Raw genomic sequence first — 23,627 nt, forward strand, 5'->3', positions numbered from 1 at the left:
TACCTACTGAATTTCATCATTCAACTCAACCAATAAGTTCTTATTTTTCGTACCTTATATAGACATGGAATTGCACCATCGCACACAAAGGCAAAATCTTGTACTTATCTCTGCTATAGTCACCTTCTCACATGGACTTTGAAGGCATGCAATTTGTGATATTGCCTGTGTGACCCTACTAACAAAAAGACCAGTACAAATGCATGCTAATTTGTAATGGGGAATCTGCCTTCATCTCAAATTGCTGTTGAGTGGTCACTCACAAATATAATAAAATCAGAGTCCAGTAGCACCTTTAAGACCAACAAAGATTTATTCAAGGCATGAGCTTTCGAGTGCAAGCTCTCTTCATCAGACACAAACATAATTAGGGAATGCTTGAAACAGATTGTTTTAAATAGTTCTGGTTTTTGGTTCATTAAGCATTTTTCTTCCAAATTGTCCAGTTCACAGGGTTTTTAAAAATAAATCCAGCCATTGTGTGTTTGATTTTTCTAAAGGTCACATTTAAATGATGCATGAGCCACCTTTGGGGCATACAAAAATTTGTCTAACTTGGAAATCCCCTGTCCACATTGATGACTTGATAACTAGACTCGGGAGCCAGAGTATTGTTCAATAAATTACATATCCATTTTGAAAAGTTCAAGTCAATTTCAGCAATCAACTCACATGCGTCAGAGTTGCTAAGCTGCTTTTGAATGCCTAGTCTGATGAATGCTGACCATGCAGGTGCAGAATTGGCACATACGCTTGATATATATCCTGTTCTTAATTCCAAGCAATTTTGAGGTGAGTGATCTCATCTTGCAATACATTCAGATATTATGTGCTGGTAAATTCTTATTTCAAACCTTTTGTTTTCAAACTTTTCTACCATCCCCGTTAACAATTGGTCACAGTTACTCATTAAAAGCAAATAACATACATTACAAACACAATAAGATAAAAGAGCATGGTGAGCATGCAAATGTAAATTTCCATAACTTTTTTGTATGGTGAGCACATCACCCAAAACAGATTCTCTGACACACGGAAAAACTTATTAAGGCAATGAATATTTACTTACTAAGGCAAGAGAGAGAAACTCTATAAAAGAAGAGGAATTAAAATTGAAGTGTACAGCCATTCTTGAAACAGGAGGATCAAGTTGATAACAACTGGCTTCAAAAGAATTTTAATCCTATCCTGTGCTGGACATCTTATCCCCCCCCCACCACCTTTGTGAGTATATCATCAGAAACACAACTTTCATGCCTTAAAAAAAAAACTTCAGACTTAAAGCTTAAGATCTTTAATGTAGAGTTTATTAGTATTTTTAGAATTCAGTCTAAAGCAGATTGTTCTCACCATAGAAGTTAATAACTGACATGTCAATTATGATTAAAATAGCCTCCATTTGTGGACTGTCATTTAACAAATCCATTCAAAGAGTACAAAATCATTTGAAGATACAAAATCACCTGTGAGGTCACCACAAATAGATCTTTACTTCAGTCTAATTCCTAGTCTAATTTGGGAAGTCAAATTGATCAGTTTTTACCTAGACAACCAACCTAGACATGCCATAACATTTTTACTGTCTCTTCTTATTTTCCACAGTCTCTTTTTTTACTCTGTCTTCTTTATGAAGTCTGCTACAAACAACACACAATACGACACCGTGCTGTGCATCTTCCCGCCCCTCCAGCTGTGAGGTGGGAACAGAGAGGCACACAGCATGATGATGTCACATCAAAGCTTCTTGGACTAGATGTTACAAGAAAAAGAGAGTGAACAGACAAGGAATAAGGGCTGTTCTGTGTCTCTCACAACATTGTCTAATTTGGCCCAAAGATAAGCTCATTAAATTCTTACCTGTGGAAGTTTTTGACACCAGCAGAATGACTCAGTGCCTCCCTTAGCCTGGGCAACCAACACATTTCTCAAAATAGTTCATGGTTTGCTAGAAAACAATAGCCTTGATTTGTTTCTTTAGGAATCTTGAACTTGTGTTTCTCTAATCTTTTATGATACTATCTTGTTCAGCTGAGCAGGTACTCTAGCTTCATTAGTTTAAGCTCTCTCTTTTCTTTGTTCTTTTCACAAAGGTTATCTGTGACCCTTTGTGTCCAGGAGGATAAATGTATCAGTTATAAAGCAGAGGACAAAAGTCCTGTTGTAAGATACAGTCCTGATAGAGGCTTGCAAAGTGCCACCGGCTAGGGAGCAATTCCTGGAGAAACAAGAAGAATAAAAATGTTATTTTAAAGAGCAAGGTTATTTAAACAGATGCTCCATTGTAAAATCAGCATCCCAGCAGTAAAACTTACAACATAGGCTAGAGTTTGCAGGCTTGTTTGCTAAGACTACTCTCACTTACCTCTGGCCATATGTTTTTTGTTTGTTCAGATGGATTTACTTACCAATAACTTCAAGAGAGTACCATGAGGCTACTGGTGTCCCCCCCCCACACACACACACACAAACCCCTACAAAAACATTTCAAAAGAACTGGCTTTGGGTACAATCTATCATGAATTACTTCAGCACAAGTCCCAATGAGATGAAAACCACCCAGAGCTGCAAAGAATGGGTGGTCTAAAAATCCAAATGAATGAATGAATGAATGAATGAAAGAATGAAAGAATGAATGAATGAAATAAGTATATAGACCCCAGTCATTCAGCAAGACTTCCTCAGGAGCAGTCCCAGCTGGAGGATGGCTTTGGTTATCAATAGATATTTATTTTATTCCAGCTTAAGACTTCTCATCAGCCTAACCCCCCCCCCCAAAAAAGGCAGCAATCCTAAGTGCAATTATTTGCAAATTAGATTTTATTTAACAAGATCTACTTTTAATGAAGAGTTCTTAGGACTGCAGCCTCAAGCTGTGACACTTTATTTCCCATTGTCATATGTGGCAAGCACTCAGAAGTTGCTATGTGAGCACGCTGCACTTCTACAAAAAAGACAACTTCAACATCTTCCTTGCAGAAGATGCACCTTGGGCCCAATCATACACTCTCTGATTCATATGTTTGCTGTTGTGGGATAAACAAAGGAGAGGAACCTGATGTATGTCCATTTAGGTCCTTGCTGGGGAGAAAGGCAATTATCATTTCCATATAAATAAGCATGTTACTATGTATTCTGAGCCTCTTGTGGCACAGAGTGGTAAGGCAGCCGTCTGAAAGCTTTGCTAATGAGGCTGGGAGTTCAATCCCATCAGCCAGCTCAAAGTTGATTTAGCCTTCCATCCTTCCGAGGTCGATAAAATGAGTACCCAGCTTGCTGCTGGGGGGTAAACGGTAATGACTGGGGAAGGCACTGGCAAACCACCCCGTATTGAGTCTGCCATGAAAACGCTGGAGGGCGTCACCCCAAGGGTCAGACATGACTCGGTGCTTGCACAGGAGATACCTTTACCTATGTATTCTGAAAGGAAATGGAAGAATACATCCATCCATTTTTGCGATGATATGTTATTTTAGGCTTGCTTTGGATTTCCACTGGATGCTGCAAGTTAACACTTTGCTTTCTGCATTTGGGCTTTCCTCCCCTTATTTCCCAGGCTTTCCCCCCTTATTTCCCATGTTTTCTGCATCGAGAGCTGGAAGGAGGCAACCTCTCATGATGCTTTGTTCCCTTCCCCTTTCCATTTTTTTTTAGTAGAATGGTGCCTGTTTGCACCTTTCTTTTCATTGCACCCCTTCATTCCGTCATTCTGTGCACATCATTGCCTCCCCCTCCCCCCAAGTTTCCTAGATATAATTCAGGGTCCGTGCCCAGAAGAGCAGATTGTAATGCAGAAACGGACAGAAAAATCGGCCTTTTAAACATGAAAATCAGGGTGATATTGTTAGTGCGGAAAAGGTCTCTGTCTGAAATCTGATTTTCTCTTCTCTCAAATACATGCAGCCTGCAGGGCTTTCTGGTCTCAAAGCTGACCCTCTGAAGATACATTGCCCATTCAGGGGAACATCCACAGCCATTAAAGAAACATTAAGGTACTGCTGTTAAATCCCAGACTACCCATTGAGGAAATATCAGCCAATCATTTCTGACCATTAGCAAGCAATCAACTTAACAAAGGGTAGTAGGCCCACATTTATAATAGCACGTCATCATTCTAGCTGGTTTAGTTGACAAATTGTAGCCTAGGAGTTCTTGAGGATCTTTCCAAATCTGAATCAGCTTTTCAGTCAGATACCTTACAAAATAAGTGACACAGTTAATGACCGCATATTGTTTTTAGAGCATATTTCCTTTCCTGTCCTTCTCCCCACTCCCAGCTCTATATCTGTGCTGATATAGTCAGTGAAACATCAAGGATCAGGGCAGAGAATACTTTCTCAGGAACTCATTTCCTGTGCGAATGTAAGCCTGAGCTGGAATCTATGATATTGAGAGAATGAGTAAGCAAAACATTAAAATTCCAATAAAAACACAGCAGTAATGTACGGAAGTAGATTAGTCTCTGATCACTTTGTTTGTAGAGACTCCCAGTGTGAAAATTCGGAAAAGTTCTCTCGTATAATCAGACTGCATGGTGACTTCCTTTTAAAAATTCATTTCACCTCAAGCTATGTAGCAGGGCTGTAAGTACAATGTAGACACTTGTATCTTTTCTCTGTTTTCCCTCAAATTCCTTTTTTATCATCTCAGAGCAAACATATTTTACAAAGTTCATTTTGTGTTTGTTTCATCAATGCAAGCCATGATTTCATGCATTTCAAGTTTATCTTATTCCTCAGAATGTTTCATTCTGATTACAAAACTGGAGTTTTAATTATGACGACATCCAAAACTACTGCCAGTATTATGATTAATTTTAATTAATTTAAAATGTTAAATAATATTAAATGGGACAAGCTCACACATGCTGGTGCCCTCTTTGCTGTGCATCCTAACCCTAATAAGATACAAAATTCTTATTCATAAACCCAGATAGGTTTACAAAAAGACCATGCTCACACTCAGCCCATTTCTATGCAGCTGTGTTTGATATAACTAATTTTTATATGTACAGTACAATCTTTATTAAGATTTGTGACAATGCCATTTTGGACCTCAATATGATGGAAGGGGACAAGGAAATAAAACAACTTTGTCTTCTTTAACAATATGTTAGTTCCCTAATCTTCTTCCTCTTGTTCTTGCTGGTCAGCCTGGTAGTATGTTTAAAATATGTCACAAATTTTTCCACCCTAGTACCTTATAATAGAAAAGGATTTCTGAACCAGAGGACAGAAAAAAACTGCCCCTGGAGTCTCGGGTCGGTGAAGGAGGGCACATTGTGCAGGCAAGCCTCTGTGGTGATCTGCAGAAGCCTCCAGATTGCCCCCGAAGCTTATATGCACAGCATGCCTCTCTTTGCCGCCTGGAGCCTTGGGTCGGCAAAGAGGACGCAGGCTGTGTAGGCAAACCTCTGCAGTAATCTGGAGAAGCCTCTAGATCACCCCTGAGGCTTGCCTGCACAATGCACCCCCCTTGACCAACCCATGGTTCCAAGCAGCAAAGAAAAGGTGCATGGTGGTGGTTGTGGGGAACAAGCTTGTTTTACTGGAACAGCATTGTAATGCAATCACCATGTTTATTTTCTTAAGAAAGGCCGAGAAAGTTTGGGGAGTTGACAATGGAAGTGACACTACAGGGAGGTGGGAACAATGTTGGACATAGACTGGAAAAGCCCAAATGTCTGCATTCCTGTATTGGCCAGACCCAATTTAGACCCTGTTAGCTCCCAGTTCAGAAACTAAAAACTGGATTTTGAAGCATTCCTTTGATGCAGAGCAAGTGAGAGGGCAAATCAGGTCTGTGTCCGAAAAGGGACATTTGGGTGTAGAAATGGATGAAAAACTTGAACCTATGCAAATGCAAATCCGAGCCAAAACCCTAGTGCAGAAATAGTCACTGACACACTTACCCTATTAGGCACTAGAGTTTGGATTTCTTCCCCCAAGGCTCCTTTTTAGCCTGCCCCTTATCTGTTCTCCAGAGCTGTGCTTACAACATGACTGTTCTCTACTGAATCCAGATTTTTCTCTCAAACTCTCCTGCTTGAGTGTCTGTCCCTTGACTGACTTGCCTGAGTCTCCTTTCATACTGGCTCCAATCTGAATAGCCTTTCCATCTCTTTTCTCTGCTCTTGCCCTGCCCCTTCTCAGCCTGTCAGTTCAGTACACTGACTCTTCCGAACTCTTTATGGGCTAGGATCTACATGGATACAAATAAACCTTGCATTTATTATTCTCTTATCTCCCTATAATTTAAAAGTTGCTAAAACATATAAGTAATAAAACAGAGATCATAAAACCACATAACTCTGTGCACCAATATCTTATTATCTTCTGAATTTGGTAGTTGCATTCTTAAAGAACCACACAAACTCTGTACATTGCTGCTGCCAACATCCAGGTGGGAGCTGGAGTTCTTCCAGAATCTCCAGACTACAGTCCCCCCTGGAGGAAACAACTTCATATGGCAGAATCTATGGCATCCTTGTTGAGCTCACTCCCCAAACCATGCCCTCTCCAGTTCCACCCCTTGTTATTGTTGTTGTTGTTAGGTGCAAAGTCATGTCCAACCCATTGCGACCCCATGGACAATGATCCTCCAGGCCTTCCTGTCCTCTAACATTCCCCAGAGTCCAAGTTCCACCTGTAAAACCCCCCAAATTCCACCTCCAAATCTCCAGGAATTTCTCCACCCAGAGATGGCAGCTGTACTACACTCACTTGCAATATACCTCCAAGATATATGACTCAGGAGTACCTGGCTGGGGGGGGGGGCATGAAGGTCAGGGGGTCCTGTCACTACTTACTTAACTATCATACAATAGAAAAATTAGTCTTCCCTTGTAAAGTTGCTAACATTGACTTGCATGGCTTGAAACATCATGATTAGTATTTAGTTCACATCAGCACAATGTTCATTTATTCTCTTATTTGACAGGGTAAATCATTCATGCAAAACCATGCACCAGAGTCATAAAATGAATTAGAAATGCATCTATTTTTAAAAGTATTCAAATTCAGGGTAATATTTAAGGGCACCAAAGGCACTCCATGCCTTAGGCAATATTTGGTCTATGACCAGCCATGGCTTCATCCTACCTTACCAAAACTAAGAGCTCAACATGAAGCAGCTAAATGAAGTGTCTTTGTGCCCATGGAGGGGTAGGGAATTGTATGTTGTGGCTAACCCATTTCTCATGACAGAGAAAATACAAAATAAATGGGGTTCAATACATAAACTAAGGAACTGGGGAGGGAAGCTGAAGTGAAAGAGGTGGAGTCCAGAACACTACTTAATTATCATGTTATTTCTCAGACACATTAGGTGGCAAAAGAGGACAGGCAGTATTGGTAACTCTACTAAGCTCCCTTGAAAGCTCCAGTGATAACCCAGCTCCCTGAGTGAAGCTGAGAAGAGACCAGGGAGGTTTACAGATCTAGGAAATGTGGTCCAGCCGGAGGGAGATCAACCATTACACAGCCCATCTGACCTAACCAATCTGGAGGACTAAACACTATTGTTACCAGAAAATAACAATGTTTATTTTCTGGAAACCTCTGGTTTCCATTCTGGATTATTGGGAGGGGTGTGTGGATCTGAATGAGAAACTTCAGGCACCACTTTTCTGTTGTTGTGATCAAGGTTTCTTGTTTTTGGTTAAATTTCTGTTCACTATTGAGGCATTGTCCAAAAATGTTTCAAGGTCAAAGATATTCACATGTATGAGAAAGCTCTAACCACTCTTTTTAAAAAGAGTTTATTAAAATAAAAAAGCAAGAATGAGCCAACAAGTTTTTATATATTTTAAGAAGACATTTAAAGTATAGATAATCTTGTACGGTGTTTGAAATGATAAGATAATGAGTTATCCAAGAATGTGCACCCTTATCAAGTAGAACATTATTATTGGTAAGTGATTATGTTAAAATCCATAAACAGGGGAAGTCCAATTGATTGAATTCTGCTTCTTGGAAAGAATCCCTTGCCTGTTACTGTTTATTCTCAGGTAAGAATCTTTTATGGACTTATGCAATTGCTCTCCTTTAATTATTTACGTGGCAAAGATGGATAATATAAAGTGTTGATGATTCCAGTCAATATTAAGAATATAATAGTTATATTTTAATTTAAAAAAGCTTAAATATAAGCAGAGATTCTATAGTACGATACTTAGCCAAAAGACCGAAAAGCGATAGTACTTACTTGTGCACTATACCTACAATTAACCTAAAGTTTTGCTGTAGTGTCAGGACTTTTGAATTAGACTTGGTCCTGAGTTCCTTCAGGAAAATTACAGCTGCAGAGTAACAGAGCTTTTTGAAAGTGTATGGCTATATAAGATATGTTCAAGTATATCACATAATTCCCCATTCCCTTTTTTTCTGTAACCCCTCCATTATTTAAAAAAATGGTTTAAAAAACCTTTAGTTATTAGTTACCTTTGTGGATGAGGCACAGATCCAGACGCACAATGCTTGGAGGTTTAAAAGACAGATAATCTTAACTGAGCAGGATTATTTACAAAGTATATCATATTCATCAGTTTCGGTCTCCTTACTGAAGCAGAGTACAAAAGCTTAGTCACAAAAGAAATACACTGCAAGCCTCTTGTGGCTAGGCCACAGACAGACTATATCCCACAGATCAGCTAATGGATCAATTGCAACAGTACCTCTGGGCAGGAATTAAACATTCTGAAACTGCAAGGCTAACTAGACATGTAGGGCTTCCTAAGTGGAGACCTATATTTGAATCAGGCCTGAGCCTCCACTGTCAAGGAGGACACTGGTTGTGTTCCATCCAACAGAGAAACAGGCAACAGAAGGGGGGGGGGGGCTTAAATCCCACAAATCTATTGTTTTAAAATATATAGAGACAGATTTATTTTTCTCCACAATTGGGAAGTGCCCCAAGTTTGAAGAACTATTTAAATCTGTACCTTGGGTCAGATAAACCGTAGATTTTAATATCCACTGATTTTGATATACTTTGCTTTTGGATATATAAATATCCATGGTAATATTCAAAGCTGTGTCAGATGTTGACAGCTGACCTCATGTAAAACAATGTGATCTCATATGCTATTAAATGACATAATGTTAATATGATTTTAAACAGAAGGAGGCTATGTGCCATTAGGAAAATAATACAGACTTAGCAAGGCACAGCATAAAAAGTCATGACATCAATTTGGCAGGGGATAGTTTTGCACTTGAAAAGACCATCAAGGTTTTTTCCAATGAACTCTACTGAAAGCGTAGAACACCTAATGGAGAGATTAACCAGTGCAGCACAGCAGTGGTCTGTTTTAATTTAGGTTTTCAGCTAGCTACTGCTATGAAAATTAACAACTCTTAAATGTGTTAAACCATCTTCTGCCTTTTATAATAAGGAGCAGGCTTGAAGAAGCTGTAAGCTTATATTATCTTGTTGTCAGAAACCAGCTAACTGTTTTTCATTGCATATTGAGCTGATAAATAAGCATATATCTCCATGGCTTCCCTGGCCTAGAGAGTCATTGTAATCAACTATGCTATATAGACACTAAATGGTTTTTTAAAAATATCAATGTAGATGGAATTTGCATCCAATGGTGTTTTCTAGAGCAGTGGTCCCCAACCTTTTTTCGGCTGGGGACCGACAGGGCGACGCCCACGCCCACACAGCGCGCATGTGTGGCCACGCCCGCGCATGCGTGGCACTTTCACGCATGTGTGCATGCGCCAAAGTGCCGTGCATGTGCAATTCGGCCGCGCAGCCCACATGTGCGCATGCGTGGCCGGGCCGTGCATGCGCAATGCGGCCCTGATTCCCTCTCCCCCCCTCCCGCAGTAAGAAGCTTCCCGGGCTGCAAGCTTGCGGCCTGGGAAGTTTTTTACTGCAGGGGGGCTGGGAGAGGGAACCGTGGCCTGGCGCCCTGGCCTTCGCGGCCCGGCACCAGGCCGTGGACTGCAGGTTGGGGACCACTGTTCTAGAGGGATATAACTAACATTCCAGCCCAAAACATTGTTACTTATGTGCTCCAATAGTCTTTATTTACTGCAGGCACAGTTTTCTGGTACCTCTACAACCACACAGTGAAAGGCATGTGCCAGACACAAAGGATGGGTTGAGCTAAATTATATTAAGCATTTTATACAATTAATTTTCAGCTAATTAACTAGTTCCTTCCCCTTTACCATGGTTCTTTAAGAGGGTTTGCTGGCATCTGAAGAGACAACTTGGCTTCAGATTCAGAGCAGTAACTTAGCTACTCCATTAGGGCTGCCCACCTGATTCAGGAAATTCATGGAGACTTGAAAATATTGCTCAGCAAGGGATTTATCTTGTATATCTTGTGATATCACTTCCAGGTCAATGCTCAAGTTCTACATCTTAGGATTGTCAACTCTTGTATGGGAGTTTCTTGGAGATTTAGGGATGGTGTTTGTGGAGGGTGGAATCTGGGAAAGGATTTCATCAAGAATCTGTGCTCAGAGACCCGCAAGGCCTGTTCAAGGATTTCATGGATTAAAAAACTCAGCTGATGAATTTGCTGATTAGTTATTACAGCTGGAGGTGTGTGCATGTGAGGCGGGGAGTTCACTCTGCTTCAGGTAGGGATGGATTCCCTATTATACTTTGCATTCATTGAATCTGCTCGTTTGGATTTTCGGTTCAACAACAGGAGTACCTTGGGAATTTGTGCGCTCATGTGTGTGGGAAGCTAAGTGGCCCAATGGATGAACTGCCACCAGGGGCTCAGGACTATCAGCAATGTAAGAGACAGGTTAGGCAATATTTAGGCTTAACCAGCTGAGATTATGCTTTTGAAAAACAAATCTCAAACCCAAAGAGTCCTATGCTACATTCATGTCTCATTTGAAAAGGTTTGTGGGTGGAAGCCAGTTTTTCCAGGGTTTGCCACGTGACAAATTCAAGCTTGTAACCTAACCTTCTTAAATGATATGGTGTTGCTTGCAGACCAGCTGCAAATAGAACCCAGAGGTGACCCAATGGCCCTGAAGCTGTGGAAGCCAACACATAGAAAACGGAAAAACGATGGCCCAAAGGCTTGAAAACGAATAATCAGTAGGCTTTGCTGGTTATTCAGTCAGCATTCTGTAGTCTCCCAAACCATCCACTCCAAAGGGGAAGTGCTATTATTGCCATGAGAGAGAATGTCTTAGATGTGACTGCTCAAAGCTGTCACCAAAGAAAAAAGCAGACAGCTCCTCTAAGGTGATATACATGACAGAGGAGGCTCAGGAGAGCTGGGGGAAGAGGCAGAAGCCTCTGTTTCAGAGATTCCTCTGGTCACTGTGGTGAATAATGGTGATTGGTCTAAAGGACAGGGGCCCCAGGCACAGTTCATTCAGCACCAGGATGTGGTGGAGGAGGAGGCGGCAGAGGAGAAAATAAGCTCCGATGCTATTTGGAGGCTGAGATGCCAGGGAATCAGATGACAAAGGTGTCACCTTATAGAATTGTAGTTTCCCTGTCTCAAAGAAAATGATTTGACAAGCTACAGAATAATGTTGTTGTGTTTAGAAGTGACCAAGTGCTTCTGGGAACTATAGATGCCAGCAGTGACTTCTGCTCTTAGAATAGGCTAGGAAGGTTTCCCTGCACACTAATGACTCTAAGATTTTCAACTAGACTATGGTTGATGTTTGAAGGTGAACTTTAGATTCTGCAAAGGACAGCTTCCAGTGTTGGTGCACTCTAATGGAGGCAATAAGTTCCTAATTGGGGAAGATTTGTTATACAAAAATGCTATGCTGCAGAAGACTAAATTGTCAAGTCAACAAAAATTAATCACCTTCAGTCAAGCAAAAAGAACATCAAGGGCAGCTCTGGCAGTGGTGCTTGGGGTAAAAGAGCCCTCCTCTGAGCAGATAAGAAGCTGGAGATGGAAGTCACAGCAATGGCTTCTCTGAGCAAAGGGATGAGAAAGCACTTAGTGCCACCTACTTAGAGAAACCTTTTTCTAGTCTGATCTGATACTTCAGAAATGAGCCTGGGAACTGTGTTGCTTCACATAAGGGGGCAATGGGGAGCTTCATCCAGTTGTCTATTTGAGTAGGAAGCTACTTCCCCAAGAACAAACCTACAGTCTGGAAAAGCAGGGGTTGCCTCTTGTTCGGACCCTCAATAAACTACCATATCTGTGTGGTGTTAATTTATTTGTAGAAACAAATCATGAAGTCCACTAACAATGAAGTGATTGCAGTATGAGTGATGTACCAATTATAAAACATTTTATACCAATTCTGTCTTAATAGCCCATTTTGACAAGTCACAGCCAGTTGTCTTTGTCTGTGACGCTTCCCCTCATGAACTCGGCTGTCCTCAATCACTAGTTACTAGACAGCTGGGAAGCTCCCATCTCCTGCATTGCTTACTGGTAAATTGATGATGTAATGTTTTAATAAACTTTACAAATATTTTAGTTTTCCTTTCTTCCTTTCTTCCTTCCTTTCTTTCTTCCTTTCTTCCTTCCTTCCTTTCTTTCTTAGACCACCCCTCCCTGAAACAGGCCCAGAGCAGTTCACATCTTGTGCACACCAGCTCTGGGAATCCGTGAGGTTTGGCAGATAACTCCATGACAAATACAGTCCAAGCATGTTAGCACATTGTGTAGAAGGGATGGTACACATTTTACTGCTGCAAAAGTCTTGCCTTTGGCAGATTGGTGTAATGGTTAAGAGTAGCGGGTTCTAATCCAGCCAGCCAGGTTTGATTTCCCTGCTCCTCCACATGCATCCAGCTGGGTGACCTTGGGCTCATCATAGCCCTGATAGTGCTGTTCTGACCAAGCGGTCCTGCTAGAGCTCTCTTAGAGAAAGAGAAGGCGACTGTAAGCTGGACTTCTTTGGCTAGTGAAAAGCAGGGCATAAAACTCAGTGCTTCTGCTTGCCCTCCTTTGTGCCATTTTTTTCTGCGATCAGCTCCATCGCACGGGACATTTTCCTGACATTTTTTCCTGCCATACCATCACAGGGCATTTTTAATTGTCCTGACTTCCCAGCTTTAATTTCTTGTTTAAAAAATAACTCTCCTGTTTCTTTTCACTGGAAATAAAGATATGGACAGACTGTCTGGAAAGAAATGGGGTGGGAATGCTGCAAGAGAACAGGAGGGATTCTATTTATGTGCTGATATTGCCCTTTATTAATCTATCTCCACTAATCTAATTCAGATTTTAATAGAAGTGTTATAGTGCAGGCATTTTAAAAAAGAACAAAAAAGTCAGTGAACAACCATGACAACTCCTAGGAGCTGATGCATACTCACTGTGAAACACTCAGGGCCTTTTTGCACGGGGATCTTTGTTGCAAATTGTTTGCGGAATGAAAAATCGCCATTTAAAATAGTGGAATTCGTCGTTATGCATACCTGCCTTTGTAGTGGAATCAGTTGCGTTTTTTAGCGTTTCCCACAGGCTTCCGGTCTCGGCAGAAATCGCTAGAAAGGAAGCGCTATTGCCGAGCTCGTCCCGCCCCTGGCCGTCAAGCAGCCAATGGGCAGCCGTTAGCATGCTCCCAAACAGCCCCTTTCCCTTTAAGGAAGGTTTAAAAAAAAAAAAAACAGACCCATAGCAACGAATCTAGGTAGATTTGTTGCAACGGAGAGACCCATCCAGCTGCCTGGGGTGTTTGAGCTGTCGTTTGATCGGTTGATCGTTAACACGCTGCCTCAGAGTGAAAAAAAAAAATCCCCCCCCCCTCTCACGGGCCCGATTTTCGGCTGAATGGAATGTGTGAAATGTGTGTGTGAAATGTGTGTGTGAAATGTGTGTGCTTAGTGACTGAAGGGGAGGGACTGAAGCCAGGAAGCCTCTGTTTGAGCTGTCATTTGATCGTGGCCACGCTGCCTCGGAGTGGAAAAAAAAATCCCCCCTCCCCCCCCTCACGGGCGCGATTTTCAGCCGAAACAGTGTGAAAAATAAAGGGAAAATACATCAGCAAACGGGCTTCTGCGGGCTTCTTGTGACTGTAAACAGCTCTGAGGAGTGACTGCAGCCTGGGAAGCCTCACTGGCTAAACGGAGGCTCGCCGGTGCGTTGATCTCCACTCGCTCGGGGAAAAAAAAATGGCGATCGCTTCGCCGGAAGTTTGGAGGACAGGCTCAGGAGGAGGGACTTTGAAGAAACCGCAACAATGGGAACGCACAGGTCTTTTTCGCTACTGTTGCAGATTGGTTGCAGGAGTGTATCGCTTTCCGGAGGGTGAATCCACTTTTTGGGATTCCCCTAAAAGCGCTACAACGAAGCGCTTTTTGCTGATTGGTTTCAGGAGTGTTGCAGATTGTCTACGACGTCGTGCGTTAAGGCAAATTAGTAGCGTTTTCAATTAGCAACCATTGTGCTATTTTGAAGCCGTGCAAAAAGCCCCTCATAGAAGAAAAAAATGCAAAAGGCAATTGCTCAGTAATCTCATGTGGAAACTCCATTTCCAATGCACAGGCCCCTGCATTAGCAGCAGCAATGAAGAGCAGCCTTATCATGTGGAAACAACCCTCTGTGCAGGTCTCCAACCATGCTGCTCTTTACTTTGAGTTATTTTATTTGCATTTGGAGTTTTTGCCAGACTGGAGATAAGCTGCATAATATAACAAGATATATAGAGCAGTGTGAACCTCCTACACATCAATGCATAGCCTTCAACAGTGGTAGGGTAAATATAGGCATGTGTTCTACGTGTGGTAAACATAGTTTGAACACACATTCCCTGCTCTGAGAACAAATGTCTCATAATGCAGCAAATGCATGTTGAAGTTACTCCCACCACATTTCAGAATGTGTGTCTGTCTTCTATCTTGGAAAAGTTATTTCAAGTCAGAAAAAACAACAACGCTTTCTTGGAAGAACAGAATTATGGAAGGGCATAATTAAAGCAATTAAAGACACATAATAAGTATTTTCATCTCATTAGACCCTTGCATTATTCTGCTGGGATTCTGAAAAGATTACCCTGAAATACTCTAATCTTATGTTTGTCTTTAATTGTTTAATAGCAGCTAAAGCTCTGACTGCTCATTGTGAAGGGCAGAAAACTTTATCAACAGGGAAATTACAGTTATATAAACTATATTATAGAAGGTACATATTAACGCTGATTTATATTCAGAGTAATAGAAAAGATAAACTCAAAACTTTAAGGAAATGGGAGAAAGTTAAACTTTTTACTTAAGGAGCATGTGTTCCTGGAGATCTACTTTCTGTAATGTTGTTTATTTATTTTGTTTAGATTGGATATATATGCTTGTGTGCATGCGGTAGGTAAAGTATTTATTTATGTAGCATTTACACTTAAGAAGAAGGAGAACATGTTGCTGGTGACCAAGCTCAAGGTTATCCATGGCATAATGCTCTCCACCACTCTATACAGGCATGCAAGTGAGACAATGAAGAAAGCTGACAGGAAGGATGTTGATTCATTTGACGTATCGTGTTGAAGGAGAGTTTCATGGATACTGTGAATTGCCACACAGACAAATAAGTGGGTTCTAGATGAACCCAAGCTTTAACTCTCCCTAGAGATTAAATTGACTAATCCAAGGCTATTGTACTTTTAGGTTACATTATGAGAAGACAGGAGTCACTGGAAAAAACAATAGTGCTAGGAAAAGTTGAAGGCAGCAGGAAAAGAGGAAGACTCAAATTGAGAAGGATTGACCCAAGAAAAGAAGCCACACTCCTCAGTTTCCAAGACCTATGGCTGCTAATGAGTAGAGAACATTAGAAGCAACATAAGTCAGAAGCAACATAAGCTGGAAGCAACACACACACTATATTTATGCCCAGTTTCCCTAACAGGAACTTGAGGCAGCTACCAGTACTGTTTATCCACTTTATCCTCATGATAATGATCCTTACAACAATGCTGGTGTAGTCTAAAAGAGAGAAATTAGCCCAGATCGCCAAGACATCTTCCATGGCAGAGTAGAGATTCAAATGTGAGTCTTCTAAATCCTAGTATGGTATGGTATGCTTATTCCTACATCATTCTGGCTCCTCATAACCAGACTATTGTAACATAGTGGAAATACTTAAACATTTTTTTAAATCCTAATTAAAAAAACAATATATCTGAATGCACTCCACAACTTCTTCATTTGTTGATTAACTTTTTTCTCTTAATATGTAGCAATAGATATCCACCAATAACATGTAAAGGTAAAGGTAAAGGTAAAGGTAAAGGTAAAGGTAAAGGTAAAGGTAGGGTAAAGGTAAAGGTAAAGGTAAAGGTAAAGGTAAAGGTAAAGGTAAAGGTAAAGGTAAAGGTAAAGGTAAAGATATCCCCTGTGCAAGCACCAGGTCATGTCTGACCCTTGGGGTGACGCCCTCTAGCGTTTTCATGGCAGACTCAGTACGGGGTGGTTTGCCAGTGCCTTCCCCAGTCATTACCGTTTTACCCCCCAGCAGCAAGCTGGGTACTCATTTTACCGACCTCGGAAGGATGGAAGGCTGAGTCAACCTTGAGCCGGCTGATGGGATTGAACTCCCAACCTCATGGACAGACAGCTTCACCAAGATTTTATACACACATTCTTCTTATCTCTATTGTCATTTTAATATTGAGAACATAGGAAGCTCATTCATACCACTGTTAGAGTTTGCGGTCATACCCAAGTCAGCCACATGTTGCAGCCAAGATGAACATAGGTTGCAAATGTGCAAATATTTTAGTAGTCTTGTTTGAATTTTCTTAGGAGGAAAAAATGAGTCCTCTTACCTGAAAAAAGGTTCTTTTTTCATTCATGCTACACATCCCTCATGTTATGCAGATCAAGATAATTTGCACATTTACATCACTTTTAATTACAGCACTTTATGAGCATTTACTAATTAAGCTTCAAAAGACCCCTAAGCCTCACAAATGAGGAATATATAGTCATCATGTCACTCACCATTGAAATGCAAGCCTCTCTGGAGTAGAGAGGAGCACAACAGCTGTTTAGAAGCGCACACCAATGCTGCACAACTGTTGAGATGAATTCCATTTCCAGCAGAAACTGTTGGGGAACATTGGGTAAATAGAATGTAATTACTTGATTTGGAATGTTTCCAGGACACCAAGATTAACATCCTGAGTCTCACAACTGCTTTTGGAACTTGGGCTTTATGGTAGCTGAGTTTTGCATCTTACTTGGAAAACAACATGCCTGAATCTTGTTATGAGCTCTCTCAGTATAAATATGGATAGATTTTTCCTAGTATGAGATGTTGAATTTAAGCTGGCATGTTACACATAAATAAATACATAAGTTTAGAACACAGTGGATAAGAGTCATATTGGAAGAATGAGTTTAGAGGGCTCAGACTCTGGGCCAACTGGAAATCTGTTACACAGGGTAGAGCAGAGAACCACAGATAAACGGCTCACATACAGAACTATGATACAAATGTATTACTGATTAAATTTAATGTGAAGCATCATCAGACGTATGTGTGTTTATGAACATTATCCTTGACACATGTTCCATAAATCTTTGCCATTAGATTCTGAGTATAACCATGCAAATGGGATTACCAGGTACTTGAACCTCTGAAACAGTTCAAAGATCTTGACCAAGACATAATGTTAGTGCTTACATCATGCTGCATGAGACTATGTTTCAGCATCTCAACAATATTTGATGGTTTACCTATCAAATGGCAATATAGATCTAATAAAAGTAACAGTATGCATAACCTCTATCCATTTGCAAATGGATATCTTCCATCAATTTATCTTCCATGGAAGCGAAATATCTGTACAGTTTTTGTTCAGGTTAGAGCCACATGGGCATGCCAGGAAAAAGACCAAAGCCAAAGTTATACCTTTCTTGAACCCCACCTTTCTATTAACCCCACCTTTCTTCTTGTCTCAAGGCAACTTACAAGTAATAATTAAAACCCTGAATATCGTTTGTCTTACACCACCCCCAGGCAGGATATTATTCACAAAAATGATTGCTATAAATTACAGAGCCAGACCACCGGAAACGTGTGACAGACAGTAAAAGGTCAATGCTGTAACCCAGCCTCAGAACCTTGAGTGATAGGGATTCAAATGAAATTCTTCAATTGGAAGTGGCAGTTAAGAACTGTCAGTAGACTGAGAAGGAAGCCTAACAAAAGAATCAAGAATAATCCTCATCTAAGTGGGAGGGAAATGGCTCCTAGAAAATGGAAGTAATTTCTACCTAGTCTGAGGGGAAAAGCTCCTGGTGCAGGGGTGATCCTTATAAAAGGATTAGAAGAAGAAGAAGAAGAAGAAGAAGAAGAAGAAGAAGAAGAAGAAGAAGAGTTGGTTCTTATATGCCGCTTTTCCCTACCCAAAGGAGGCTCAAAGCGGCTTACAGTCACCTTCCCATTCCTCTCCCCACAACAAACACCCTGTGGGGTGGGTGAGGCTGAGAGAGCCCTGATATCACTGCCCGGTCAGAACAGTTTTATCAGTGCCGTGGCGAGCCCAAGGTCACCCAGCTGGATGCATGTGGAGAAGCGCAGAATCGAACCCGGCATGCCAGATTAGAAGTCCGCACTCCTAACCACTACACCAAACTGGCTCTCAAGAAGAGAAATTGGAACTTGTTTGAATGTTCCTGCTTTTAACAACTTTAGTGTCTGTGATACCGAGAAATTTATGCATATTTATGTAAATAGAGACTGCCAAGATATCTCTCTCCTCCAATTTAAAGTTCTGTCTGAATAACTGAAACAGTTATTTGTTTGTGGCAAATTTTCTGTTTATTTTTATACAAATTATCTCATTCCTGTTGCCTGTTCACTTTATAAGTCCTATACCTCATTGCAAACTGACCATTTCCCCTCCAAGTTACATTTAAAAGTTTGTTATTTTTAAATGGCAGTACCTCAACAAATACTGACCTCCACTTTGCATAGCAAGATAAGAGACTGATTACACTTTGGCCAGCTGCTAAACTGGACTATTAAGATTATTACAAGGATAAATTGGGCTGTTTTGAACAATGGGCCTGAGGATACTGCAATGAAAACTGGGGGAAAATGAAAATAGATAACTACCTGCCAAATAAAAACTGCTGGTGGACAACCCAGTAAGGTATTTTTGTATTGGAAAGTGATACACTATATTTTCCAGGTGATACAAGTGAGAACTACCCCACTCTTACTCATTTGAGATGTAACAAGCAACAATAACTTCTCCAGAGAGCTTCAACCTTCTTGGATAATGTTTTAGAAGATGCATAAATTTTAGAAATTTTGTTTAAGGAAGTATTTTTAATCTTTGAGAATTTTTTAAAAATATCATTTTTTAAGCATCTAGAGACAAAGATGGATGAGATGAATAACTCATTTGATGCATATATTAGAGACTCAAATAACCCGAGCTCTTGTTTAGTGTGTAATTGGGATTGCCAAAGGAGATGCCAAGGCTTGCCAAATCATGTGCTATCCTTACCTTTATAAAGGAAACAATTAGCAATAACTATTGGGGAGTCTGAGCTTAATAATAACCCGTGGCACAACCTTAAATCTATACAAATATTATGAAGTCAATTACTGAAAAGCAACACAGTGTCAATTCAGCTTCAGTCATTTTTTTTCACCTACCAAAGGTGGGTCATCAGAGACTGATTTTAACCTTTCAGCATGTGGGGACTCCATCTCACCTCAGTTAATGAGAATATATACATACCTCTCTAACAAGTACAATATCTTGGTTTTAAGAGTTTTCAAAAACATCATCCAAACTCCCATGTTTTGTAAAGAAATAACGAGGGGTAGCTATGCTGAACTGATGGAACCACTTGTCCTTGGAAAGTCAGAGCCCAGGCGGAAAGCATATAATGAAAACAAGAATGTTCCAACAAAAGCCTTTTGCAATTCATCCACTAGAAAAACAAAAGAAATGTCTGTTGAGACTGAGAAGTGGAAGGAATGTTCATGTCTTCTCAAACAAGCAGAAAATCATCATGAACAACTTTTAGATATTCAAAATACTCCACCAGATTCAGTACAACAGAATGACACCTCAGGCCAAGATTCAACTAGGCTGTTAGTTCTTGTGAACTCAAATATACCAACAGTACATATAATTAATTTGTTCTCTCTTTGGAGGAGACAAACTCCATTAGTTGCCAGAGATAAAAACTCTCGATTTTGATTTGTACCTAAGATCATTCTAGAAACAGGAGTATTGTATCACAATTCAAGGATGAATGGGCGGAACAAGACACTGGCCTAGGAACTTCTTGAAGCAAACCAGACAGATATATCCTTCCAGGTCATTTCTGTGATTGAACATTAAACAGACAGAAGAATAGAGGTGCAAATTGATCCTGAAGACTGACTCATAAAGAACACCTCCCAATTACCTTTGTTATATTGGAATATTGTGGGATGACTTACCAAAAGCTCAGATTGTGACTTTATGAAAAATTATCTCAGTTTGATTTATTATTTCTATGGGTGGCTAAGGAATTTGATATCCCAAATTATTCTTTTGTGATAATGGTTACAGTTCCAAGTTCTAAGGGAGGGGGTGGCCCAGATTGGTGTAGCGCTTAGGAGTGTGGACTTCTAATCTTGCAAACCAAGTTTGATTCCCTGTTCCTCCTCATGCAGCCAGCTTGGTGACGGGCTCACTGTAGCACTGATAAAGCTGCTCTGACTGAACAGTAAAATCAGGGCTCTCTCAGCCTCACCTACCTCACAAGGTGTCTGTTGTGGGGAGAGGAAAAGGAAGATGATTGTAAGTTGCTTTGCGACTCCTTCTGATAGAAAAAAGTGGTATATAAGAACCATCTCTTCTTCTTCCTCTTCCTCAGGAGACTTAAAGAATTTGGTATCCACCAGCCTGAAGGCACAGGTTGTATCAATGCCATTCCATTATAGATGGGTTATAGCAGTGTTACTATCCTTCAGGTTGTTTAAGATTATTTGCATTAATCTCTACTTGCATCCTCAGTGATTACACTCACAGGTTAGATCTCTGTGAAAGGAAGTGGAGTCCCTTACTTCCCAGCTGTCTTAAAAACATCCATTAGCTACGCTGAACATTTGGAGAGTTTTCAATGTTAAAATGCTATATAATGATGTCATAATAGCAGATAAATTTCAATCTTGGCCTCCTGCTACCAAGGGCTGTACCTCTTTAGACTCTGTGGCTAATTTTTCTGGACTGTGTTTGGCTCAGGCAGCCAACAAATTACATCTTGTTATTTTAAATAGAGTTGCCCACGGAGACCATCCTGGACAATTCTCCTTCTGGTCTGTATCTAAATTTTCCACCATAGATTATTTAATTGTGCCAAATTATTTGGCCTCTAGGATAACTTTGTAACTCAACCATGGCCAGAAATTGATTGTCTTCCTCTTGCCATCTTTTTGGAACCTCAGAATCAGTCCCTTAAATATTTTATCTATACTCATCAAGATTAGTCAGTAAAAATGGGAGGCTTAAAGTAAAATGATGTGGACAACTTAATAATACAATCAATGATTGGGCAAAAACAGAGCAGGGTAAAGATCTATTCTAGCCTCTTAAGAGACTTGGATAATAATGCTTCCACAATATGCACATACAAGGAATTTATAACAGAAACCAAAGCTATGGTTATCTAGACCAGGTTCAGTCCACTTTACCTCAAAATCCTCTCTAAAAATGGTTTGGCTAGGACTGTATAACCACCAAGAAAAATATTTGCTGCATTTTAATGATTTTAAAGGCAATCTATCATAATCTATAAAAATGGAAATCTTAGAAAGTAAAAGAGCTTATAAAACTATCTTAAGAAACAAAAGTGAGTTCAATCTATACTAGTCAGTCCTTAGCAGATCTGTTGAGACTGAAGTGTCTGTGGGGTTTTAGATACTAATGTGCATTTGTTCCAACCTTGCACATAATTATATGGCCAACACAATTAACAGTAAGACTTGGGAACACAGTTTTTCTTCCTTTTATTTAACCAGAAATTGTATTTGATTCCACTCCTCAGTGGCCCCTAATAACTGTGAAGTTAAACAACTAATACAGCAGTTAAAGAGTGGGAAAGCTCCAAGCAGTGACTTTAGCTTCCCTTACTTATTAAAATCAACCGTGGACTGCTGGGCCCCAATTTTAGCTGTACTATTTACCTACACTGATCAAGTAGCTCAAATTTCTCAAGATCGCTATTAAAGTTCCCATTTTCAAGAAGGGTTGTAGAACAGATCCATACAGCTACAGACCTATACGTTTCCTAAACATTTGTCAATTATACACCTTAGATTATATGATTGGTTGGATCAGGAAGGCTACTTAGAAGAGGAACATGCCAGCTGCAGGCATGGTAGATCAACCATGAATCACTGCTAAATTTGCACTATTTAATAGTGTTCCACAAAAGACTTACTCTTTGCAACTTTTGTTCCTCTAAGACTGTTTATGCACTGGGAACTTCACTGCCCCACCCCCCTATCAGGAGCAAAGATAGGAGGTGGATGAGGTGCACCAGGACAAATGCTCCCCCATGTGGGTGCAGGAAGAGGTGGGGCAACCTGCCACGACTAAAGCTCTAGCCTACAGCCTGGCATGAAACCTCCAGTGCATACATGGTCTAAAAGCTGCTTTTGATACTATATCCAGGGGACATCTATGGACTTAACTTGCTAGTAGTATAATTGACAAACACACACTCCTTTTTATTATTAAGCTCCATGAGGACACAAAACTTGAGTAAGATTTGGTCATCAGGGCCATTTGTCGAACTGAGTTTTCTCACAGAAACATGTAAGATGGGGATGCCTTCTGGGCCCTTTCCTCCCCAATATTTATATTGATTCCCTCATAAAACATCTACAGAATACTGTCCATGCTCCAGAGTTAGCCGGGGGAGGGTTACCAATACAATGTATGTGGATGATGTGATAAATAACCTTTTCAGAGACCAAAATTGTACTTAAGCCCTGGGAACCTTGGCTGTACATATTCAGGAACAGCATCTAATAATCAACTATGCCAAAACTAAAATACTGTGCTTTAACAACAGGCAGAAAAATTCTACCTGGAAGATTGATTAACACAAAACTGACCAAGCAAAATGTCTTTGACTCTGCCCAAAGAAGCATTGCAGCCATTCTCAGATTTTATCAAACCAAAGGTGAAGGTTTTATTACAATTGCCATCGGGTTGTATATGGCAAGAAGGCTAACACAGCTTATTTACAGTGCCCAATTGGGTTCTTATAACAACCTTGCTACATTGGACCATTTTTGCACTGGGAACTTCACTGCCCCACCCCTCCTATCAGGAGCACAGATAGGGGGTGGATGAGGTGCACCAGGACAAATGCTCCCCCATGTGGGTGCAGGAAGAAGTGGGCCAACCTGCCACGACTAAAACTCCAGCCTGCAGCCTGGAATGAAACCTCCAGTGCATAAACAGTCTTAGAGAGAATTTAGTCTGGCTTTCTTAAAGCCTTGTTTAATGCCCCCAAAAGTACAGCCAATGCAGTCCTCCAACAGTCTGCAGGGCTGTTAAAGGTGGAGACCAGGGCCTACATAGTCATCATCAACTACTGATCAAAAATTCACATACAGCTGACAGGCCTAATACCTCTTTTTGTCTCGATTACCCCACAGCCTGGCTGGAGTGCAGAAATAATTAAAAAATGACTTACTATAGGCCTAGGTA

The 23,627-nt window shown here is 40.6% G+C and overlaps 1 long non-coding RNA gene across 7 annotated transcripts in view; it reads right to left on the reverse strand.

Moving 5' to 3' along the window:
• Positions 1–321: 321 nt before the first annotated feature.
• LOC143844833 (uncharacterized) overlaps positions 322–23,627 on the reverse strand; it is a 51,635-nt gene continuing 28,329 nt past the window's right edge. For 5 of the 7 annotated variants that reach the window (XR_013234155.1, XR_013234153.1, XR_013234151.1 and 2 more), the window contains 3 exons: positions 19,650–19,845; positions 16,894–16,998; positions 322–2,215 (listed from right to left, as the gene is read on the reverse strand). This is a non-coding gene — a long non-coding RNA (uncharacterized LOC143844833). The remainder of the gene's footprint in view (positions 2,216–16,893; positions 16,999–19,649; positions 19,846–23,627) is intronic. The other 2 variants (XR_013234150.1, XR_013234152.1) reach the window with 1 other exon arrangement.

This window comes from Paroedura picta, chromosome 9 (assembly GCF_049243985.1).
Source record: "Paroedura picta isolate Pp20150507F chromosome 9, Ppicta_v3.0, whole genome shotgun sequence".
Taxonomy (NCBI): domain Eukaryota; kingdom Metazoa; phylum Chordata; class Lepidosauria; order Squamata; family Gekkonidae; genus Paroedura; species Paroedura picta.